The sequence below is a fragment of the Lathyrus oleraceus genome, chromosome 6, assembly GCF_024323335.1.
Source record: "Lathyrus oleraceus cultivar Zhongwan6 chromosome 6, CAAS_Psat_ZW6_1.0, whole genome shotgun sequence".
Taxonomy (NCBI): domain Eukaryota; kingdom Viridiplantae; phylum Streptophyta; class Magnoliopsida; order Fabales; family Fabaceae; genus Lathyrus; species Lathyrus oleraceus.
This window is the reverse complement of record NC_066584.1, coordinates 254614219-254634701: the sequence shown is the minus strand read 5'-3', so window position 1 is coordinate 254634701 and position 20483 is coordinate 254614219. Positions and strand designations below refer to the sequence as shown.

The following is a 20483-nucleotide window of genomic DNA, read 5'->3' as shown; positions in this document are numbered from 1 at the left end:
TGCCTCTCACTCTTGTCTGATAATGGAATGCTACTCCCTCTTCAAGATGCAGAGCATTGGCATAGAACTCGCGCACAATGTCGTAATTTATTGCCGACTCTGGTTCACAAAGCTTACTCCATCTTCTTCTCTCAAAATTCGACACCAACTTCCGATAAGTTCCACCCGGCGAAAAGTGGATGAATCTCTCCGGTTGAATGGTTCGTTTGATCAATTTATCGAATCTTTCTTCATGCTCATCGCTTGTGAAGCGTCGCAAGGAACGAGAGGGACCGGAATACATGGTTTTTGTTCTTTTTGACATCTGCAATAAAAATCAGAACAATTACACAACAAACCATAAGAGAAGTTAGCATTCAAAAGCATAAAACATGAGGCTGGAATTTCCCAATTCGCGGCGCGATGGCTCGTTCGCGACGCAAACCCTGCGAACCAGGAAAGTTCCAGGTGCCTTTTAGGGTTCCTCAAGCTTGCACCTATCAACGGTCATAAACACAATCCCTATCCTAATCCTAATTTGAGTCCACTTCAGACATGCAAGGTTATCTCTAACATCAAATTCCAATTTTTGCAAACCCTATCTTATCTAAGTGAGAAACCAAAAACGAACGGGAAGAGAACACACATACCTTGTTGAAATTGACTTGGTTCTTTGTTAACAATTTGGGATTTGGGATATGGAGAGGAAATTATTTTGATTTTTGGAAGTGGGGCAGTGGGGTTGTTGAAGAAAAGTTTCAGTTTGTGAAAATAAGAATGAATTGAAAATAACCAAAACAGAATTAAGTGGTTCTGCCATGCTCAGTTCGCTGGGCGAACTTTGTTCGGGGCGCGAACTGAAGTTTTCCATTCAGTTCGCGGGGTGAAAGCTGATCGCGGGGCGAACTTAAGGAATTTCTGAAAAATCTTATTGGCAGTGGACAGAACTAAAGTTTCACATAAAAGAACCCAACAGAATATCATAACAGCAGAATTGACAAAATTTAAAATGCAGACTTACAATGTTGGGTTGCCTCCCAACAAGCGCTTTGTTTAACGTCGTTTTGAGCTCGACGGTTCAATGATTAGCTCGGTCCGGTTAGGGGAATGACACAAACATCCCGATTCACTTCGCCGCTATGGTAGACTTTGAGTCTTTGTCCATTTACAGTCCAGCTCTCCTGTGACTTTGGATCCTCAACCACAATGGCCCCATAATTGCGCACCTCCTTGACAATAAACGGTCCTGACCACTTTGACTTCACCTTACCAGGGAACAACTTCAACCTTGAGTTGAAAATCAGTACCATTTGTCCAACTTGAAACTCTTTAAGACGGACCTTTCCATCATGGTATGTTTTTACCTTTTCCTTGTAAAGTTTATTCAAATGGTAAGCGTTGTTCCTTGATTCCTCCAATTCATGGAGTTTTCCTTTTCTTCTTTCTCCAGCTAAAGTGGAGTCAAAGTTCAAGAATTTGAGAGCCCATAATGCTCTATGCTCCATTTCCACCGGAAAATGACAAGTCTCCCTATACACCATTTGAAATGGAGTTAGTCAAATAGGTGCTTTGTAGGCGGTACGATACGCCCACAAAGCTTCATCGAGTTTTAATGACCAATCTTTTCTTGAACTCGAGACTGTTTTTTCAAGGATCCGCTTGACTTCCCGGTTAGAAACCTCCGTCTGACCATTCGCTTGTGGATGGTAGGGAGTGGTCACCTTGTGCTTTACACCATAATGTTGTAAAACTTTTTCTAAAGGTGTATTGCAAAAGTGTGATCCTCCATCACGTATCAACACCCTAGGCACACCAAAACGTGAGAATATGTTTTTCTTTAAAAATTTAATCACTGTTTTGGCATCGGCCTTAGGTGAAGCAATTGCTTCCACCCACTTCGAAACATAATCAACGGCCACTAGTATATACTCATTTCAGAAGGAAGAGGGAAATGGGCCAACGAAATTAATACCCCAACAATTAAAAACTTCTACTTCTAGTATGTTGGTTAGAGGCATTTCATCCTGTTTGCCTATTCCTCCACTCCGTTGGCATGTATCATAACTCTTCGCGTGTTCATATGCATCTTTAAATAAAGACGACCAATAAAAGCCCGATTGGAGCACTTTAGTGGTTGTTCTCAAACCGTTATAGTGACCTCCATACAGAGAGTTATGACAATGCCAAAGGATGTCTTTTGACTCCTCAATTGTTACACACCTTATCAAAATATTGTCTACACCCACTTTAAACAAATATGGATCATCCCACACATAATATTTTGCATCCGCCAAGAAATTCCTTCTTTGATTATTAGTGAGGTTTTTCGGTGTTAAACCGGTTGCCTTGTAATTAGCAAAATCGGCAAACCAAGGCCTCACTTGAATCGCATATAATTTTTCATCTGGAAATTCTTCTCTTACTTCCTCTTATTTGTCTGTAATGTCCACATTAACCAAACGAGACAAATGATCTGCCACCATGTTTTCGGAACCTTTTTTATCCCGGATTTCCAAATCAAACTCTTGCAATAAGAGAATCCAACGAATTAATCTTTGCTTGGAATCCGGCTTGGTTAACAAATATTTGATCGCCGAATGGTCGGTGTAGACTACAACTTTAGACCCTATCAAGTAAGCTCTAAACTTTTCCAATGCGTACACTATAGCTAGTAATTCTTTTTCGGTTGTCGCATGATAACACTAAAATTTACCGTATTTTCGACTCTGATTTCACATGCATTCTAGTTGTTTTATTATCATTTTGTTGTGTTATTGCTATGTTTTTATTTGTTTTCAGGTTTTTACTTTAATCGGAACCCCGATCGAGAAAAGGAGCGAAAAAGAGCCAAAAACCGTAAAATTTAGCATTTTGTACTTGTGGCCTACCCCATGGTTGGCGCCATAGACCCTGCCATGACGTGTCCAAGCTCAACTTCCATGTTCCCCACTACTTCCACTAAGGCGCCTCATTTTGTGCTTGTGGCGGGCGCCATGGCCTTGTGGCGGGCGCCACAAGAGGAAAGTTTTTCCCTCCCATTTTCAAGTTAAAGGGCATCCTTGTCATTTCCATCTTTTTACTTGCTTATAAATAGAAACTCGAAATCACTTTTACAATCATCCAAACTTAGAGCAGAGGCAAACTCAGAGCAACTTTGTTTCACTTAGGCATATATTCAGTATTATAAAGTGGTAATCGCTTCGCATTGAAGTGTTACCACAATTGTGTAATCGATTCTGTGATAGAGTCTGTAATCGAGTTTGGAGCACTTTGGAAGGAAGTTAATCCTGCCGCCATTTTCATTTCCGCTTTGCAATTTATTCAACCCTCCGATTGGAGCAGGTTTTTATTACTTGTCTTTATCTTATTTATTTTCCCGCACTCGCTTTACTTTATTTATTTCTCGCACTCGCTTTACTTTATTTATTTCCTCGCACTCGCTTTACTTTATTTATTTTCCCGCACTCGCTTTACTTTATTTATTTCTCGCACTCGCTTTAAATTATTTATTTCCTCGCACTCGCTTTACTTTTATTTATTTCCTCGCACTCGCTTTAAATTATTTACTTTCCGCACTCGCACTACTTTTATTTACTTTCTGCACTCGCACTACTTTTATTTATTTTAATGCACTTTTACTTTACCATGTCTAACTAAATTTATAAGGTTAGAATGTAAGGATCGTAATTGAACCGATAATTCGTACAATTGTTCGTAGAAGCACTTAAGGGCTATTTTAACTTTCAACTTAAGTTTTCCCGCACTTCAATTTCGTTGGGTAAGATCGAAAGTCGTCCAACGTCTTTTTAAACTTAATTGTTTTTAACTATTTCAAAAACAGCGAAAGCGCTTTGTTTAGTTCATTAGGAGATTTTAACATTAAGAAGAAAAGAGATTTTAAAACTATTTTCGGACGCGTTTATAAGTTTAGAGTCTGGTTCGTGAGAACCTCTTTTGGGTAAGAAATCCAGGTTACAATACTTTTCAACTTAGTCAAGATACTATATTTCTTAAAAATAGGTTTACTACTCTAACGCAATGCGCACCTTTTTATAAGTGACAATAAGAGGGTTTGATTAGGGAGTACAACTCGATTCTGAATACGCGAAAGCCACAGTTCCTGTTGAATTGGTTCTTTTCAAAGTAGAAAACATTGCCCATAAGTAGCTCTATTAGCAAGTACTTGGATTATCAATTGATTATGTGAATTACATTCGACCTTGTCTTTATTAATTAATCTTTATTCAACACTTTACTTTTCATTGCACACTCCAAAAACACTTATTTTGATTGCCTTTGATAAACACCATAACAATAGATAACGATAGATTGACACTTGGTCTCTGTGGATTCGACAATCTTTTATATTACTCTGTCGCGTTCGTATACTTGCGAAAAACACCGCATCATGTTTTTGGCGCCGTTGCTGGGGACCAATTTCGTCAAATTTCATTTTCCTGTTGTTATATCGTTTAGACTTAGGCTATTTCTCGCCGGTCAATGCGAAGAACTCACAGCACCGGAAGTTTAAGCTTAGTATACCCTCTGGCAGAACCTGAACGTTACGCTCGCGCACGTTTATTCTTTCATAGAATTAAGAGAGTTATGGCCGAAGATCAAAACCAAAGACCTCTTAAGGATTTCGCTCAACCATCTAATGAAGAACCTAGTTCTAGTATAGTAAACCCAACCATCCCAGCTAATAATTTTGAACTTAAACCATCCCTGTTACAACTAGTGCAACAGAGACAATTCACAGGTCTCCCTACTGAGAACCCAAACCAACATTTAAAAATATTTCTTCAATTAGCAGACACTTTTAAAACCAATGGAGTTTCTTCTGAGGCAATACGTTTAAGATTATTTCCTTTTTCCCTCAGAGATAAAGCCCTATCATGGTTAAATTCCCTTCCACCCAATTCTATTACGACTTGGGATAACCTTAGAAGAGTTTTTCTTGCTAGATACTTTCCCCCGAGTAAGACCGTCGTTCTTCGAAACCATATAACTAGATTTACCCAAAACCAAGGAGAATTGTTGTTCGAAGCTTGGGAGAGATATAAAGAGTTGTTACGAGCATTCCCACGTCATGGTTTAGAAAATTGGTTAATCATTCAAACCTTCTATAATGGACTTTATTACAACACCAAGATGACCATCGACGCTGCCGCAGGCGGTGCTCTGATGAAAAAACCTTATCCTGAAGCTAGTGCCCTCATTGAAGATATGGCTCAAAACCATCAATCATGGGGAGTCGAACGAGCGACAGTTGAGAAGAAGGAAGCCCAGGGAGGAGTTCATGAATTAAGCTCTATAGACATGATGCAAGCTAAAATGGACGCATTAGCCCTCAAAGTCTAGCATATGTGCATAAACCCGAATACTGTAGCCGCAGTTTCGTCGGATTGTGAGATATGTGGAACCAAAGGACACCAATGCGTAGAATGTAGTCTATTAAATAAAACCCACTCTGAGCAAGTGAACTACACCCAAGGGAACCCATACTCGAATACCTATAACCCTGGATGGAGGAATCATCCGAACTTCTCTAATAAAAACAATAACCCTATTCAAAATAATGCACCTCCGAGACCTAGTTATCAAGCCCCAAGATCAAATCAACCTATGCAACCTGTACCACCAAAACCGAGCCTTGAGAAAATTATGGAAAATTTTATCACCGCTCAAACCCAACAAAACAAGGATTTCATGAACCAAAACATTCATGTTAACGAATTGATTACTCAGTTAGGAACCAAGGTTGACCAAATAGTTACTCATACCAAGATGCTTGAAACCCAGATCTCTCATGTAGCTTTAAACCAAGCCCCTCAGACTACACCTGGAGGACAATTCCCTGGACAACCTCAACAAAATCCGAGAGGACAAGCCAATGCCATTACCCTACAAAGTGGGAACGCTTATGATGAGCCACCAAACCCTAGATTGAGTGAACCCGAAACTTCTAAGGAATGTACCAAACCCACGGACGAAGTAAAGGAACCAGAGGAATCTGAAAACCAGGAAGGTCGAGAAAAAGGAGAAGAACCTAAAGATAAAACTTACGTACCACCCCCGCCATATAAACCACCTATACCATATCCCCAAAGACTCAAACAAACCCAGATCAATAAACAGTATCAAAAATTTATTGAAGTTATAGAAAAACTTCATGTAGAAATCCCTTTCACAGAAGCCATCACCCAAATACCTTCTTATGCAAAGTTTCTCAAAGACATCCTTACCAACAAACGTAGACTTGACGATCCGAAGCCTTTGGAATGTAATGCTATTTCCAAGGACAAATTAGCAAAGAAAGATAAAGATCCTGGAAATTTTTCCATTCCTTGCCTTTTGGGTAATCATGTCGTCGAAAAAGCTTTTCTAGACTTAGGAGCTAGTGTGAGCCTAATGCCTTTAGCAGTTTGTGAGAGGTTAAACTTAGGAGAATTACAGCCCACTAAGATGTCACTTCAGTTAGCCGATAGATCTGTTAAATATCCGATAGGCATTTTAGAAGATGTTCCTGTTAGGATAGGTCAGTTATTTATCCCTACTGATTTTGTTGTCATGGACATCAAAGAGAACAATGATATACCAATCCTTCTAGGTAGACCATTCTTATCGACTGTAGGAGCCATAATAGATGTCAAGAAAGGAAAGTTGACAATTGAGGTAGGTGACGAGAAAATAGAATTTATACTTTCGAAATTTCTTATGGCACTTGTGATGGGAGATTCGTGTTATGCCTTAGATATCATTGATGAATGTGTTAGAGAATTAGAACAAAAAGAAATTATAAAAACAATTAAGTTACCATCAACTCTCATAAGGAAAGATGATGACTTTAAGAAACCCTACATCGATGATAACCTTTATGAATGTTTATCCCTTACTCCAGATCCTATGCCATGCCCTAAGAAACCAACCTTAGAACTTAAGGAACTGCCTAAGAACCTGAGATATGAGTTCCTCGATGAAGAGATGAACCGTCCAGTTATAGTTAGTGCTACCTTGAGCCAAGAGGAAACGAACCAACTTTTAGACATTTTACGAAGATATCCCTCAACCTTAGGATATAATATCTCTGACCTGAAAGGTATAAGTCCATCCGTATGCATGCATCGGATTTCGCTCGAAGAAGATTCAAAACCCTCTAGGGAACATCAGAGAAGAATAAACACTATAATGAGTGATGTTGTTAAAAAGGAAGTTCTTAAGTTACTTGAGGCAGGTATAATCTACCAGATCTCGGATAGTAAGTGGGTGAGCCCTGTGCATGTAGTATCTAAAAAGGGAGGCATCATAGTCGTGCAAAACGATAAAGGCGAACATGTAGCAAAACGTTTAGAAGGAGGATGGCGGATGTGTATAGATTATAGAAAATTAAATAAAGCAACTAGGAAGGATCAATTCCCTTTACCATTCATAGACCAGATGTTGGAGCGTCTAGCCAGACACTCTTACTTCTGCTATCTAGATGGATACTCTGGATTCTTCCAAATACCTATCCACCTCGAAGATCAAGAAAAAACTACCTTTACATGCCCTTATGGAACTTTTGCCTACAGACGAATGCCATTCGGCCTCTATAATGCCCCAACTACTTTCCAACGCTGCATGATGTCAATCTTCGCAGATTACCTAGATGGTATCATGGAAGTGTTTATGGATGATTTCTCGGTTTGTGGATTTGATTTCCACAATTGTCTTGCTAACCTTGAGAAAATCCTGGAGAGATGCGTGGTGGTGAACCTCGTGCTAAACTGGGAAAAGTATCATTTCATGGTGACCGAAGGAATAGTTTTAGGACATATAGTTTCCAAAAAAGGTATAGAGGTAGATAAAGCTAAAATAGAAGTTATAGAAAACCTAAAATCACCAAAAACCATCAGAGAAGTCCGAAGCTTTCTTGGACACGCTGGATTCTACCGGCGTTTTATTAAGGACTTCTCCAAAATAACTAAACCTTTAACTGGACTTTTAATGAAAGATGCTGAATTCATTTTCGATGAAAAATGTGATGACGCATTTAATCTTTTAAAGCAAGCGTTAATCTCAGCACCCATTATGAAACCACCTGATTGGTCAGAACCTTTTGAGATAATGTGCAATGCTAGTGATCATGCAGTTGGAGCCGTTCTAGGACAAAGGAAAGATAAAATATTACATGCCATTTATTATGCCAGTAGAACCCTAGATGCTGCCCAACTTAACTACGCAACAACTGAAAAAGAATTACTCTCCGTAGTTTTCGCTATAGACAAATTTAGATCTTATCTAGTAGGAGCAAAAATTATAGTTTACACCGATCATGCTGCCATTCGTTACCTATTAAGTAAAAAAGATGCCAAGCCCAGGTTACTCCGATGGATTCTATTACTACAAGAGTTTGATTTAGATATAAGAGATAAAAAAGGCACTGAAAATGTAGTGGCCGATCACCTTTCTAGGCTAGAACATCTAAAACCTGAACTAGTACCCATAAATGATGATTTTGCCTATGATAGACTGATCGCTAGAGTAGAAACCATTGAAGATAATAACCTAGATCCTGATAAGCACTCCCAAAATTCCTTAGCAATAAGTAACGTACCCTGGTATGCAGATTTCGTTAATTACGTAGTTGCTGATATAGTACCCCCTGATCTTGATTACCATCGCAAAAAGAAATTCTTCCACGATGTGAGAAACTTCTATTGGGACGAACTGCTCCTTTTCAAAAGGGGTAAAGATGGCATTTTTCGCCGTTGCGTTCCAGAAGAAGAGGTAAATAATATTATCGAGCATTGTCATTCTGCACCTTATGGTGGACATGCGAGCACCTCTAAGACATACGCCAAGATTCTTCAAGCTAGCCTATTCTGGCCTACCATGTGGCGCGATGTCTATGCTTGCATTGTCAAATGTGATAGATGCCAACGCACTGGAAACATTTCAAGGTGTGATGAAATGCCTCTAAGAAACATTCAGGAAGTAGAACTCTTTGACGTATGGGGTATAGATTTCATGGGACCTTTTCCACCATCCTTAGGAAACAGGTATATCTTAGTAGTTGTAGACTATGTGTCTAAGTGGATTGAAGCTATAGTTGCACCCACAAACGACACTAGGGTAGTAATCAAATTATTTAAAAATTATATATTCCCTAGATTTTGAACACCACGTTTCGTCATAAGCGATGGAGGATCACACTTTATATCGAGAATATTTGACAAACTTTTAAGAAAATATGGAGTTAGGCATAGAGTAGCAACACCATGCCACCCACAGACTAGTGGCCAAGTAGAAGTATCTAATAGGGAGATAAAACAAATCCTAGAGAAAACTGTTTCTATTTCTAGGAGAGACTGGTCTCATAAGCTTCAAGAAGCATTATGGGCCTATAGAACCGCTTTCAAAACCCCTATAGGAACTACTCCTTATCAACTAGTTTATGGAAAATCCTGTCACTTACCTTTCGAATTAGAGCATAAGGCCTATTGGGCCATTAAGACTTTGAATTTAGACTACCTAGCCGCTGGAGAAAAGTGTACCCTAGACATTCATAAACTAGAAGAACTTAGGCAATCTGCCTATGAGAATGCAAAAATATACAAAGAAAGAACAAAAGCCTATCACGACAAAAGAATAGTAAAGAAAAATTTCAATATAGGCGATCCTGTTCTCCTTTTTAACTCTAGGTTACGACTCTTCTCTGGAAAGCTACATTCAAGATGGACTGGTCCTTTCGAAGTATCCAAGATTCTGAGATCCGGAGCCGTAGAAATCAAGAACGATACCTATAGTCCATTCATTGTAAATGGACAAAGACTGAAGCTCTACGAAGGAGGAGATATTCCAGCATACTACTCAAGCCACACTCTGATTGATCCACCGATTCCTACTACTAGAGGTGTATAGATTCTAATCGTCAAGCTATTGACGTTAAACAAGCACTGCATGGGAGGCAACCCATGGTTTTTCTTTCATTTTACTTTTTTCGTATTTATTTAATTTTATTTTTATTTTATTTTATCATATTTTGCATTGAGACTAAGATTTGAATGGTTTGTATTTTCAGGATCACTTTCTTAACTTTTACAGGATGCAGGATTTTGATGACATGCACGTGGCCTATAGAGATAATGCTTAGAGGGAGCGCTACATCGCTCTGTATCAGCGCCCTATGGCACCCACACGTTATCCTGATCAGCACTGTATGGAGGCGCAGGGTATCGAGCCGAGTATCCGATTCCTTAGCCACCAGTTTAACTGAGACAAGTTTGCAGATGACTTGAGTAACACCTACAGGAATCTGACTTTAGAGTTCCTGAGTTCATTCGATTACGACCCATATTTTGGACCAGATGGGTATGCTGCTTTCAGGCTTTTCGAAGTTGAGTACTCCTTCAGCCAGAAAGAGTTCGGCGACTTATTGGGTTTCCAGACCACTCCTGATGCTATCCCGGAGACACCTATGGGATATTTCCTGGGTAAGGAGGTTGAGAAGTTCTGGAGTGATATCTCAGGTGGCGGAAGCCAGGATTCATCTATGCAGCTGTCTCATGTCATACATAACCCCGCCTTCAGATACTTTCAGATGATATTAGCACATTCCTTCCTGGGAAGGCCGGATGCAGAGACACTACTGGGTGAAGAGGAGATCTTCCTTTTATTTTGTGCATCCCAGTCTCGCCCAGTAGCATGTGGGAACTTTTTATTATACAGTCTCAGCGGTATCTTCAGTTCCACCGAAGGAGTCATCCATGTTGGCGGAATCATCACGCAGATTGCTGTCGCTTTAGGTCTGTCTCGCAAGCTGTTTCATCTTCAGACCTACTGTGGGTACACTACCATGGACATCGAATTCTGTTTGACCAGAGGGTTGATGAGGAGAGCCTCTTTCCACCCATGTCAGTTCCGATTGCTAGTCGACAGTGAGGCTATCCATTATTTCACATTTCCAGATCCTATGATGACCAGTGTGCATGATCCAGCGAATTGGAGTTATGCTCTAGAGGTGCCAGGGAGAGACCGTTGAGGAACCGAGATCACCACCCATTGCTGAATACACGCCAGCACCACCATCTCCCAGAATCATTGTTTTCTCTAATAATCTTTCATTGCAGACACCCGACATCCGCACTCAGAATGCTGAGTGTCGTAGAGAGATCGCAAAGCTTAGACAGGAGGTGGCTGACCTCACTTTACAGATGGGAGTGTCTGATCTCACCCACGCTACTGAAGCCGACTGTCTATATCAGGAGATCGCAGAGCTCAAGCAAGAAGTAGCCATGCTCCGTGGTTCCTCTTATGAAGATGACATCCCCACTATATGATCTCACCATTTCAACTTATTTTATCTCTTTTTTTATATATTTCTCATATTTACATAACTCATCTTATTTTATCGTATTTGGAATATTATATAAACTACATCTATACATCGGTATTTCTATTTTTATCTATATATGTCTTATGTTTGTTTTATTTGCATTTTATTTTTTCAGTTATTTATTTATTAGTCTAATATTTAATTTTTGTTTCAGTTTCATTTTTATTTTTGTTTTTACCTTTATAAAATTATGCAAGCCAATGATGCTAGAAAAATCATAAGAGTAATGCTATTCAGACCCCTCAAAGCCAAAAGACAAGAGAAGCCCAAGCCAAAGGACCAAAATCCGGCCCAGCCAGATTTTGCCTTGTGGCGCCCGCCATAGACCTTGTGGCGCCCGCCACAGCGTCTATAAAAGGTCGGGGCAGAACCCCTTTCTTCACCATTTTTGCAACTTACAACCTTCCAAACCCATTTTTTCACCTTGGAAAAACATCCTTGAACCCACAAAAAGCTCATACTTTTCTAACCACCACACTTTACAAATCATCTTTCCGAATTCCATTTTCATTTTCATCCGCCGGATTTCGTAAAAATCCAACCTTTTCACAAACCACTTCATTTTCTTCATCACTTTTCAAGAGCTTTCAAATGGAGTTTAACAGATTCATTCTTCGAGAAGGGAAACCGGGGGATAGACAAAGAAAAATTATTGAACGGTTGTAGAATCGGGAAATCCTCCCGACAAGGTATGTTGACGAAAACTGTCTCTACACTTTAGGTATCTATCATAGCATATTTCATTTATTAGATAATTTAGGTTTGCATAATTTCTTTTCCAATAAAGAACCTACCTATGAGCGGTTGGCAATTGAATTTTTGAGTTCCTTAATTTATATTGTCAACCCTAACACTGCTAGCATAGTTGGTATTGTCAGATTTAGAATATTTGTTGTTGAATACGAATTCAGTACCGATGAACTAGCCAGCTTGTTTGGAATCCCTCATGGGGACAGTGCTATTTGGGAGGCCCCTTTGGATTCTGAATGGTCTGTTGAGGTATTTTCCTTCTGGGAGCGTTTATCAAACACTTCCATAAACTCTTTTGAAGGAGTTTTTGCCTCAACTATCCATAACCCGGTCATCAGAGTTTTTAGATATTTGTTGGCATGCACTATTTTTGGTCGGGAGAATCCAAATAAGGTTAATGCTAGAGAGCTTCTATTTTTACAAGGAAGCCTCACAAATAGACGTGTTAATTCGGTCCTGTTCATGCTTGCTCATATGACTATAACTTTGAATAAAGCGGGATCGATTTCTTTTGGTGGATTGATTACATCTATTGCTCGGGCACTTAACCTGAACAATGAGATGGCTACCCTAGACCCCTTACCTCATCGCACAATTAACCTAAAATTTCTAAGGGACATGAAATTGTGCCGTTCGAGGAGAGAAGGGGGCTATATGATTATGGTTCATGGTGTAGCCATCCCATCTGTTGTTTTGCCGTGCACTAGACGTACAGACGTACGAGATGAAAGGAATTGGACCTACGCTTTAGATGCCCCACCTGTTTTGGGTCCTCTTCCTCCTAACATTCCTGATGAGGCGGGACATGACACTGATGATGAATATGATCGGAGAGAGAGATCTCCCGTACCCCATGTGTCCCCCCCCCCCATCATCCTTCACCACCACACACCGCACCATCTTCTTCTTCTGCAGGTACCACTCCTGGCTTCTATATTACTGAGGAGATGTGGCGTGACCACATGGCTAGAGAGCAAAGGCGTGACTACCTACTCTCTACCATCCAGCAACAAATGGCGGATAAGATGTGCTTCATACAAGAGTCGCAACGGAGGACAGACAGGTCCTACGACACTGTTCTACAGTCCCTGCAAACGATCACAGATGCACAAACCCGTCAGCAATACTACCACCAGAGACACATGGCACTCATTGAAGCCACTCAAGGTTCCATTATAGGTAACCTTCGAGAGGTGAGGACCGCTCAGGATGCCCTGTAGGCGAGGATGGATCAGAGAGACCGTCGTCGTACCCGATCCCGTCGTCCACCTCAGGATGGCGAGGGCACTAGTGGTCAGCATTAGGTTGTCAGGTAACTCTTCCCTTATCTTATTTCGAAACATTGGGGACAATGTTTGATTTAAGTGTGGGAGGAGACTCTATCGTCTTTTCTTTATTGCTTTTCTCGTTTTTCCTTTATCATTTTTTCTTTGCTGTTTTTAGATAGTTTATTTATTGTTATTTCCTTTTAGTTGTTTATTTTGCTTTTTAGGATAATGCATGAGTCTGACGAGTCACCAAATATAGTAGATCTTTAGTACAATCCTACCTCCCCATACCTTTAGCCCCACCGAAATTTTTTTTGCAAAAGAAAATAGTCTTATTCCGAAAGTTTTCAGGTTTTAAAGACATGTTTTGAGTAAGGATGCAGGGACGTGGGAGAACTTTGCGAAACATCAGTATCTGTTTTAGCACCATAAGCTTCGTAAATATAGGAATCATTCCCGAAACCCCACATATCATGGCCTTAATCATCATTTTCGTATAAGTCCTTAGTAGTTTATCTCAGCAGTCAGCTCCGACCTACGCATCCTCTACGTAGGGGACCGATGCAAATAAGTGAATGATCCAGAAAAACAAAAAAAAAAAGCAAAAGGCAACTCCGGTATAGGTGACCCTCACAAAGTCATTTAAACCAAAGAATTGTAAAAAATTGCTACAAAAGAAAAAGAAAAAGAAAAAGAAAAACTTACCCACTGCTAGTTGGTTCAGAGGTATCTGGCACTGAACTCGGTAGGGCGGATTACGATCCGATCCCCCACGACTACAGTTGGGTCCAATAAAAGGGTTTACACATAATTATGTGCCAGAAATCCCATGCTCAGATCATAATCACTAACAGGCCACTCTACTATGAAGCATGTACGGATAACGGACTTAATGTGATTGCGCCTGAATGAAAAGGACACAAAAAGAGATGAAGAGGCAGGCCTAGGTATTGTGGGATAATATGGGTTGGTTAATATAGGAATGAAGTTTATGTCCGTATTTGCGGATTAGTGTCATCATGATACCCTTAGTTCACTCAGTTAGTACCTATCACTGCATCCCGACTTGAACTTAGAATTTTTACCTGAAGCACTCGTTTATAGACATTTTCTTTTATGAGCTTTTTAATGTTTTCCTTGAGGACAAGCAAAGGTTTAAGTGTGGGAGAGTTTGATAACACTAAAATTTACCGTATTTTCGACTCTGATTTCACATGCATTCTAGTTGTTTTATTATCATTTTGTTGTGTTATTGCTTTGTTTTTCTTTGTTTTCAGGTTTTTACTTTAATCGGAACCCCGATCGAGAAAAGGAGCGAAAAAGAGCCAAAAACCCTAAAAATTCAGCATTTTGTACTTGTGGCCTACCCCATGGTTGGCGCCATAGACCCTGCTATGACGTGTCCAAGCTCAACTTCCCTCAACTTCCACGTTCCCCACTACTTCCACTAAGGCGCCTCATTTTGTGCTTGTGGCGGGCGCCATGGCCTTGTGGCGTGCGCCACAAGAGGAAAGTTTTTCCCTCCCATTTTCAAGTTAAAGGGCATCCTTGTCATTTCCATCTTTTTACTTGCTTATAAATAGAAACTCGAAATCACTTTTACAATCATCCAAACTTAGAGCAGAGGCAAACTCAGAGCAACTTTGTTTCACTTAGGCATATATTCAGTATTATAAAGTGGTAATCGCTTCGCATTGAAGTGTTACCACAATTGTGTAATCGATTCTGTGATAGAGTCTGTAATCGAGTTTGGAGCACTTTGGAAGGAAGTTAATCCTGCCGCCATTTTCATTTCCGCTTTGCAATTTATTCAACCCTCCGATTGGAGCAGGTTTTTATTACTTGTCTTTATCTTATTTATTTTCCCGCACTCGCTTTACTTTATTTATTTCTCGCACTCGCTTTACTTTATTTATTTCCTCGCACTCGCTTTACTTTATTTATTTTCCCGCACTCGCTTTACTTTATTTATTTCTCGCACTCGCTTTAAATTATTTATTTCCTCGCACTCGCTTTACTTTTATTTATTTCCTCGCACTCGCTTTAAATTATTTACTTTCCGCACTCGCACTACTTTTATTTACTTTCTGCACTCGCACTACTTTTATTTATTTTAATGCACTTTTACTTTACCATGTCTAACTAAATTTATAAGGTTAGAATGTAAGGATCGTGATTGAACCGATAATTCGTACAATTGTTCGTAGAAGCACTTAAGGGCTATTTTAACTTTCAACTTAAGTTTTCCCGCACTTCAATTTCGTTGGGTAAGATCGAAAGTCGTCCAACGTCTTTTTAAACTTAATTGTTTTTAACTATTTCAAAAACAGCGAAAGCGCTTTGTTTAGTTCATTAGGAGATTTTAACATTAAGAAGAAAAGAGATTTTAAAACTATTTTCGGACGCGTTTATAAGTTTAGAGTCTGGTTCGTGAGAACCTCTTTTGGGTAAGAAATCCAGGTTACAATACTTTTCAACTTAGTCAAGATACTATATTTCTTAAAAATAGGTTTACTACTCTAACGTAATGCGCACCTTTTTATAAGTGACAATAAGAGGGTTTGATTAGGGAGTACAACTCGATTCTGAATACGCGAAAGCCACAGTTCCTGTTGAATTGGTTCTTTTCAAAGTAGAAAACATTGCCCATAAGTAGCTCTATTAGCAAGTACTTGGATTATCAATTGATTATGTGAATTACATTCGACCTTGTCTTTATTAATTAATCTTTATTCAACACTTTACTTTTCATTGCACACTCCAAAAACACTTATTTTGATTGCCTTTGATAAACACCATAACAATAGATAACGATAGATTGACACTTGGTCTCTGTGGATTCGACAATCTTTTATATTACTCTGTCGCGTTCGTATACTTGCGAAAAACACCGCATCATGTTTTTGGCGCCGTTGCTGGGGACCAATTTCGTCAAATTTCATTTTCCTGTTGTTATATCGTTTAGACTTAGGCTATTTCTCGCCGGTCAATGCGAAGAACTCACAGCACCGGAAGTTTAAGCTTAGTATACCCTCTGGCAGAACCTGAACGTTACGCTCGCGCACGTTTATTCTTTCATAGAATTAAGAGAGTTATGGCCGAAGATCAAAACCAAAGACCTCTTAAGGATTTCGCTCAACCATCTAATGAAGAACCTAGTTCTAGTATAGTAAACCCAACCATCCCAGCTAATAATTTTGAACTTAAACCATCCCTGTTACAACTAGTGCAACAGAGACAATTCACAGGTCTCCCTACTGAGAACCCAAACCAACATTTAAAAATATTTCTTCAATTAGCAGACACTTTTAAAACCAATGGAGTTTCTTCTGAGGCAATACGTTTAAGATTATTTCCTTTTTCCCTCAGAGATAAAGCCCTATCATGGTTAAATTCCCTTCCACCCAATTCTATTACGACTTGGGATAACCTTAGAAGAGTTTTTCTTGCTAGATACTTTCCCCCGAGTAAGACCGTCGTTCTTCGAAACCATATAACTAGATTTACCCAAAACCAAGGAGAATTGTTGTTCGAAGCTTGGGAGAGATATAAAGAGTTGTTACGAGCATTCCCACATCATGGTTTAGAAAATTGGTTAATCATTCAAACCTTCTATAATGGACTTTATTACAACACCAAGATGACCATCGACGCTGCCGCAGGCGGTGCTCTGATGAAAAAACCTTATCCTGAAGCTAGTGCCCTCATTGAAGATATGGCTCAAAACCATCAATCATGGGGAGTCGAACGAGCGACAGTTGAGAAGAAGGAAGCCCAGGGAGGAGTGCATGAATTAAGCTCTATAGACATGATGCAAGCTAAAATGGACGCATTAGCCCTCAAAGTCTAGCATATGTGCATAAACCCGAATACTGTAGCCGCAGTTTCGTCGGATTGTGAGATATGTGGAACCAAAGGACACCAATGCGTAGAATGCAGTCTATTAAATGAAACCCACTCTGAGCAAGTGAACTACACCCAAGGGAACCCATACTCGAATACCTATAACCCTGGATGGAGGAATCATCCGAACTTCTCTAATAAAAACAATAACCCTATTCAAAATAATGCACCTCCGAGACCTAGTTATCAAGCCCCAAGATCAAATCAACCTATGCAACCTGTACCACCAAAACCGAGCCTTGAGAAAATTATGGAAAATTTTATCACCGCTCAAACCCAACAAAACAAGGATTTCATGAACCAAAACATTCATGTTAACGAATTGATTACTCAGTTAGGAACCAAGGTTGACCAAATAGTTACTCATACCAAGATGCTTGAAACCCAGATCTCTCATGTAGCTTTAAACCAAGCCCCTCAGACTACACCTGGAGGACAATTCCCTGGACAACCTCAACAAAATCCGAGAGGACAAGCCAATGCCATTACCCTACGAAGTGGGAACGCTTATGATGAGCCACCAAACCCTAGATTGAGTGAACCCGAAACTTCTAAGGAATGTACCAAACCCACGGACGAAGTAAAGGAACCAGAGGAATCTGAAAACCAGGAAGGTCGAGAAAAAGGAGAAGAACCTAAAGATAAAACTTACGTACCACCCCCGCCATATAAACCACCTATACCATATCCCCAAAGACTCAAACAAACCCAGATCAATAAACAGTATCAAAAATTTATTGAAGTTATAGAAAAACTTCATGTAGAAATCCCTTTCACAGAAGCCATCACCCAAATACCTTCTTATGCAAAGTTTCTCAAAGACATCCTTACCAACAAACGTAGACTTGACGATCCGAAGCCTTTGGAATGTAATGCTATTTCCAAGGACAAATTAGCAAAGAAAGATAAAGATCCTGGAAATTTTTCCATTCCTTGCCTTTTGGGTAATCATGTCATCGAAAAAGCTTTTCTAGACTTAGGAGCTAGTGTGAGCCTAATGCCTTTAGCAGTTTGTGAGAGGTTAAACTTAGGAGAATTACAGCCCACTAAGATGTCACTTCAGTTAGCCGATAGATCTGTTAAATATCCGATAGGCATTTTAGAAGATGTTCCTGTTAGGATAGGTCAGTTATTTATCCCTACTGATTTTGTTGTCATGGACATCAAAGAGAACAATGATATACCAATCCTTCTAGGTAGACCATTCTTATCGACTGTAGGAGCCATAATAGATGTCAAGAAAGGAAAGTTGACAATTGAGGTAGGTGACGAGAAAATAGAATTTATACTTTCGAAATTTCTTATGGCACCTGTGATGGGAGATTCGTGTTATGCCTTAGATATCATTGATGAATGTGTTAGAGAATTAGAACAAAAAGAAATTATAAAAACAATTAAGTTACCATCAACTCTCATAAGGAAAGATGATGACTTTAAGAAACCCTACATCGATGATAACCTTTATGAATGTTTATCCCTTACTCCAGATCCTATGCCATGCCCTAAGAAACCAACCTTAGAACTTAAGGAACTGCCTAAGAACCTGAGATATGAGTTCCTCGATGAAGAGATGAACCGTCCAGTTATAGTTAGTGCTACCTTGAGCCAAGAGGAAACGAACCAACTTTTAGACATTTTACGAAGATATCCCTCAACCTTAGGATATAATATCTCTGACCTGAAAGGTATAAGTCCATCCGTATGCATGCATCGGATTTCGCTCGAAGAAGATTCAAAACCCTCTAGGGAACATCAGAGAAGAATAAACACTATAATGAGTGATGTTGTTAAAAAGGAAGTTCTTAAGTTACTTGAGGCAGGTATAATCTACCAGATCTCGGATAGTAAGTGGGTGAGCCCTGTGCATGTAGTATCTAAAAAGGGAGGCATCATAGTCGTGCAAAACGATAAAGGCGAACATGTAGCAAAACGTTTAGAAGGAGGATGGCGGATGTGTATAGATTATAGAAAATTAAATAAAGCAACTAGGAAGGATCAATTCCCTTTACCATTCATAGACCAGATGTTGGAGCGTCTAGCCAGACACTCTTACTTCTGCTATCTAGATGGATACTCTGGATTCTTCCAAATACCTATCCACCTCTAAGATCAAGAAAAAACTACCTTTACATGCCCTTATGGAACTTTTGCCTACAGACGAATGCCATTCGGCCTCTATAATGCCCCAACTACTTTCCAACGCTGCATGATGTCAATCTTCGCAGATTACCTAGATGGTATCATGGAAGTGTTTATGGATGATTTCTCGGTTTGTGGATTTGATTTCCACAATTGTCTTGCTAACCTTGAGAAAATCCTGGAGAGATGCGTGGAGGTGAACCTCGTGCTAAACTGGGAAAAGTATCATTTCATGGTGACCGAAGGAATAGTTTTAGGACATATAGTTTCCAAAAAAGGTATAGAGGTAGATAAAGCTAAAATAGAAGTTATAGAAAACCTAAAATCACCAAAAACCATCAGAGAAGTCCGAAGCTTTCTTGGACACGCTGGATTCTACCGGCGTTTTATTAAGGACTTCTCCAAAATAACTAAACCTTTAACTGGACTTTTAATGAAAGATGCTGAATTCATTTTCGATGAAAAATGTGATGACGCATTTAATCTTTTAAAGCAAGCGTTAATCTCAGCACCCATTATGAAACCACCTGATTGGTCAGAACCTTTTGAGATAATGTGCAATGCTAGTGATCATGCAGTTGGAGCCGTTCTAGGACAAAGGAAAGATAAAATATTACATGCCATTTATTATGCCAGTAGAACCCTAGATGCTGCCCAACTTAACTACGCAACAACTGAAAAAGAATTACTCTCCGTAGTTTTCGCTATAGACAAATTTAGATCTTATCTAGTAGGAGCAAAAATTATAGTTTACACCGATCATGCTGCCATTCGTTACCTATTAAGTAAAAAAGATGCCAAGCCCAGGTTACTCCGATGGATTCTATTACTACAAGAGTTTGATTTAGATATAAGAGATAAAAAAGGCACTGAAAATGTAGTGGCCGATCACCTTTCTAGGCTAGAACATCTAAAACCTGAACTAGTACCCATAAATGATGATTTTGCCTATGATAGACTGATCGCTAGAGTAGAAACCATTGAAGATAATAACCTAGATCCTGATAAGCACTCCCAAAATTCCTTAGCAATAAGTAACGTACCCTGGTATGCAGATTTCGTTAATT

At 39.5% G+C, this 20483-nt stretch overlaps 2 non-coding genes across 2 annotated transcripts; both read right to left on the bottom strand.

Annotated features, from left to right (window-relative positions):
- Nucleotides 1-4968: 4968 nt before the first annotated feature.
- Nucleotides 4969-5075, bottom strand: LOC127099231 (small nucleolar RNA R71). The gene has a single exon (XR_007793760.1). It is a non-coding gene; the product is annotated as a small nucleolar RNA R71 (small nucleolar RNA).
- Nucleotides 5076-16852: 11777 nt separating this feature from the next.
- Nucleotides 16853-16959, bottom strand: LOC127098869 (small nucleolar RNA R71). The gene has a single exon (XR_007793553.1). It is a non-coding gene; the product is annotated as a small nucleolar RNA R71 (small nucleolar RNA).
- Between the last annotated feature and the right edge of the window lie 3524 nt (nt 16960-20483).